Source organism: Miniopterus natalensis, chromosome 17 (genome assembly GCF_054644295.1).
Source record: "Miniopterus natalensis isolate mMinNat1 chromosome 17, mMinNat1.hap1, whole genome shotgun sequence".
Taxonomy (NCBI): domain Eukaryota; kingdom Metazoa; phylum Chordata; class Mammalia; order Chiroptera; family Miniopteridae; genus Miniopterus; species Miniopterus natalensis.
The window spans coordinates 40,879,561-40,884,737 of NC_142097.1; the positions used below are offsets into that span (position 1 = coordinate 40,879,561).

At 54.1% G+C, this 5,177-nt stretch overlaps 1 pseudogene; it reads left to right on the forward strand.

Annotated features, from left to right (window-relative positions):
• The first annotated feature begins 2,946 nt into the window (after positions 1 to 2,946).
• LOC107528382 (large ribosomal subunit protein uL11 pseudogene) lies at positions 2,947 to 4,964 on the forward strand (annotated as a pseudogene).
• The last annotated feature ends 213 nt before the right edge of the window (positions 4,965 to 5,177 follow it).

Genomic DNA, 5,177 nt, shown 5'->3' on the forward strand with positions numbered 1-5,177 from the left:
GATCAGTTCTCGGTGACTCAGAAACACTTAAATACAGCCCAGAGACTAGCCTGCAGTGTGGAGGGGAAGGACAGGGAGGAACAGGAGGGACCCACAGTCAAAAATCTCCTGGCCTCTGACTCAGTGGAGAAAACCACCCAGAGTCCTTGGTTTCACAGCATGTGGGCAGCTAGGGAGAAAGCCTCAGCTTTGTCACTGGTCGGCTGGTCCATGGAGTCACTAATGAAAAGGATTTTCAAGTGTATCTGAGAAATAAAGCCACTTGAAGAGAGCTTGAGTCCTTTGCAGACCTCCCCCACCGGTGGAAGGGAGGGAGGAGAGGGTGCTCAGCGGGCTCATGGGCTTCCCAGGAAAGTGTGGACGAGACTGTACGAGAGCTGGCCGAGCACCACTAGTGCGTAAGGAGGCAGTGGGGGAGGAGACCACGTTTCAAAAATAAACACAAACCCCAAAATAAACACTGTTAATGGAAGTGACTAATCAAGGGTGTGCTGAACTTGGTGGTTCATGATAAGATACAGGGGGAAATGCACTTGGAAAAAATAACAGATTTTTTTTTCCCCCTTTTGTAAATAAAGTGTTGGGGAAAGGGCAGGGAGGGCTAGGCTTGGTGCTTGGTTTAACCCTCCACAGAGGTTTAACACGTGGTTTCTCCATCCTGGCATTCTGCACATGGGGCTGGATAATACCGTGTCTCGGGGGCCCGTCCTGTGCATTGTAAGATTTTGAGCATCCCTGGTCTACTCACTAGATGCCAGTAGTACCCTCCCCCCTTGTTATGACAACCAAGCTGTTGTCTCCAGACGTTGCGAGTGGCCCCCAGCGTTGGGTAGGGAGGCAAGTCACCCCCCTGGTTGAGAACCATTGGCTGAGTGTGAAAGTCACCTATGGGCTTGCTCTAGGGGCTCAGAAGGGCCAGCCAGCTGGCCAGCTGGAAAGAAGTGGAGCACTCGTGCATTTGAACATCTGCTGGTCACCAATGGCTGTGTCCTACAAAGACCTCCTCAGGGAGCCACCCACTGGCATCCAGAAAAGCCATGAGGATGATGTCTGTTAACAAGCAGGTACAGAGCCCCGCTGCTCCCAGAGCTCTTCCTTCCTTCTTTCTTTTTTTAAAAAATATGTTTTTATTGGTTGTAGCAAGAGAGGAAGGGAGAGAGAAACACTAATGAGAGAGCAAAACATCAATCGGTTGCCTCCTGCATGCCCCCTACCAGAGATCAAGACCGACCAGGAATCGAACCAGCGATGTTTTGGCGCACAGGACAACACTCAACCAACTGAGCCACACTGGCCAGGGCTCCCACAGCTCTTGAAGAACAGTTGTCATTGGTCTCAAAGTTGCCTTGGTTGGAAAGGTGATTGACCTTGGCCCATTTGGGGGAAGAATTCTGTAGAGAAGGGACATCCAGGATGCTAACTGGAGTCCAGCAGGCAGAGTCCCCTCTCACTGAGCTCCAGAGTGAGCTGTACGCACATACCACCGGGGAGGGGGGGTTACTTCTCAGACACTAAGTTTCTTCGGCAAGGACAAAGGCTGCAGAGAGGGCCAGGGACCACGGAAAGGGTTATAAAGACGCTGTTTTCAAAAATCCCGTGGCCACCCACAACTCCCTTGGCCTACGAAGTTTGCAGTGACCTAATCTGTATTTAACACAGTCCAGGTCGCCCACATTTCCAGAAGGGAATCATATTATATGCCAGTCTGCAACCAGCCATCCTGGCCTGGGTGCCGTAAGTCCCGCTCAGCAACCCTCGCCACAGAGGGGGTGTTTATGGTCATGGGGCCTTCTGTCCCTTGGACTCACAGAATTAAAATCTCACCTTGCACAGGTTAAAATAGTCTCAGATGCTTCTACTTCCCTTTATAAGACCCTCCCATAGATGGGCTGCTGGGTTGGAGGGAACGGTGAGGGGCAGGGGAGCAACGGGAAAAGGTGAGAAGGCTATTGGGCTGGTCCTGCTGGAAGCCCCCGCCTTTCTCTCTACCTCCTCCCCCGCCCCCCAAATTCTGAAGGCCCCCCCAGAGTCATGTCCCCTGCTGGCGGAGCTGGCCCCCTCAGCAGCCTGCTCCACACACACAAAGTGCTCTAAATAGAGCGGAACTGAGCGCGGGCCGCAGCCCGGGTGAGGCCTCCCCTCCCCGGAGAGCTGAGCATCCCCATGGACGGTCCACCCCGGCGCCTCTCATTCAAAGCATTCTTGACCCGGGTGTGCCCAACCCTGACGCCGGGTGCGAAGCTACCACAAATGGATTTTGCTTCTGCAGCACTTTGCCTGAGCTGATCCGCCCTCCCTCCCAGAGGCCTCCTCTGGCCTCCTCTCCCTGCGTTTAACCTTGGAGGCATCTGGGGGATCCTACTCCGGGTGGGGACCCGAGACCCACCATGAACTTGCCGAGTGAGGCTGGGTGGCTGAACTCACCCACCTGAATCTCAGTTTTGGCTCCCAAAACCGAGGCCACAGTCTCTCTCCCACCATGTTACATTGCTGGAGACGCATTTTTATTAAGTTAGAGTCTCCCGTTGCTCTTAAGGGGGCCTGGGCGCCAGATTGGGGGTGGATCTTTAGGCATTCATCCTCGAGTCTGGAAAAGTCTACCCAAAACTCACACCCACCCACCAGGCCTAGAGCCAGCAGCACACTTCAGGATCCAGGCACAGTACACGGTTCTGTGCATTTCGCTCATTAACACCCACAGCAAGAATCACCCAACGTCCACCAGGTTTGATCGATGAGGTTCTCACACCCTCCCGAGTTAGAACCATCCCCTTTGGCCCTCAGGAGCCAGGGCCGGGAGAAAGCCCACATCCTTCCAAGGGGGGAGCAGCTAGCTTGCCCCCTCACCGTGACACCAACGTATGCCCAGGCACCAGACCAAGGTCAGGTGGCCCCGGAACAGCCCCGGGTTGCAGGCCGGGCGGGAGGGCTCGTGGGGAAGTCACCATGGTACAGCAGGCCCCAGCCCCCACCCCGTCCCACTTCTGCTGCCTCCCGAGTTCAGTCCTAAGGAATCCGAAGCGAAGCGGTTCCGTGACTGGCCCGTGAGTCAGCGCCTCCCTGCTCTTTGTGGCCTCTCTGATTTCGGCACCTCCAAGGCTACTGATTCACCCCGCCGGGCAGAGGCAAGGCGTTTCGAAAGTGAAATGCACTGAAATAGAAAGTGAGGGTTACCAGCGCTTGGGGCTGTCTGTGTGGGGTGGGCCTCCCCCCCATTCCAACCCAGAAGGGGAACAGAGGGCCGAGAACATGCCACGAGGGGTCCTTGGCGACGCCATGCTTTTATAAACATGAATAACCGCCGTTCGCTTTCTTTCCCCTCCAGTCACATGTATTTCAGGGCTAGAAAAAATGGCCATTCCCTTTCAGCCCCTTGCTCACAAGTCCGGTTCAGAGCAAAAAAGAAAGAAATTAAAATGCTGAAACAAGGTATTTTTTCCCCTCTGGATGAACTGTTTTACAATAAGCTACCTGCTGGGGTCAGGAAACGGAGCCCAACAGCTTGCTGCTCACGCAGAGAGTCACGAGGGGGACTCCTGTCGAGGAGATTTCCCGGGGAGATGGTCGCCCACGCACAGCCCCTTTGTACCTGGTCCCGCCTGCACTTGAAACCACCTCCCTCCTCTCCTCAGGGCCACGTCTGCTCCCTCAAGTGAGGTGGGAGAGCGACGGCGTGTCGGGGTGTCGGGGAGAAAGGGGGGAGGGCAGGGAAGGAGCGAGCTGCCCCTTTGTCCTGATGGGAAGCATGTTTTCTTGACCATCAGGTGTGTGATGCTCTAAGGCGAGGGGAATGGTCAAAATCAAAATAAATAGCCGACGGAAACAGGCAGCCGCTCCCTGGGAATGGTAATTGCACAGGATGAAAGTTTATCCAAACACTTGAGAAAAATGGCTCACGTTGGAGGAACCGGGGGTGGACAGGGCAAGGAGCGCTCCTCGCTGGAAAGGAGATTTGTTTACAACATCTTATTTGCTCCTTAGTTTTTAATGTTATTCTGGCCCCACGTCCTGTAAACAGACCAGCTTTTCCACTCTCCAGCGGTGCCAGGGGAGCCAAAGACGGAACAGAGCGCCGAGCGGGTGCCAGCATCCTGGGCGACTCGGATCTCACAGCGACGGGAGCCCACGCCTGGCCTGGGGTCCGAGAGGGGCTTGTTGGTGGGCAGTGAGGAAGGGTGTGATTGGAAACCTAGGTGTGGAGACAGGGAGCCGTCGGGGTGGGGGTTCCCCCCACCAGCTGTTCTCATTGCCCCAGGAGAGGAGGCCACAAATGGGGCCTCAAGTCTCCAGGGTCCAGGTCTCTTTGTCCCTCCTTAGCCTGTAGAGGGAACTGATGGATTCTGGAGAGAACTTGGCCTTTGGGACAAAAAGCTTGGCTGCTACTAGAGTCAGATTTAGTGAACGGCGTGCTGAGAATGTCTAGGAAGGAAAATCACTCTTATAAGAGCTTAGGTGCCACTTTCTTTGGTCGTCTTGAATCCAGGTTCATCCGACACCAGCTGGCGAAGTTTGACCTCACCGAGATCAAAATCCTATACCTGAGGTGCACGGGTGGGGAAGTCAGTGCCACATCTGCCCTGCCCCTAAGGTCGGCCCCCGGGTCTGTCTCCACAAAAGTTTGGTGATGACATCACCAAAGCAATCAGTGACTGGAAGGGTCTGAGGATTACAGTGAAACCGACCATTCAGAACAGACAGGCCCAGGTGGAAATAGAGCCTTCTGCCTCTGCCCTGATCTTCAAGGCCCTCAAAGAACTGCCAGAGACAGAAAGAAGCAAAAATACATTAAGCACAGTGGAAATACAGCTTTCAATGAGATGGTCAACATTGCCCCATCTTTAGCTAGAGAATTCTCTGGAACCATTAAAGAGATCCCGGGGACTGCTCAGTCTGTGGGCTGCAATGTCGATGGCCGTCACCGTCATGACATCATAGATCACATCAGCAGTGGCATGCTCAGCTAGTTAATTACAAACGGAAATATTTCAACTACAGATCATTTGACAACCAAAGAAGATCTCACATGTACTGAGTGTTGTGTTCCTGGCTGTGTTGTAATGTTGTAAGTACTGTACCTGCAATAGCTCAGTTAACCCTGCACCCCCCCATGAAGCAATGTGAAGATATGGACACTGAGGCATGCGGAGGCTGAGTTATTCCTGGGCAATCCAGGGAGT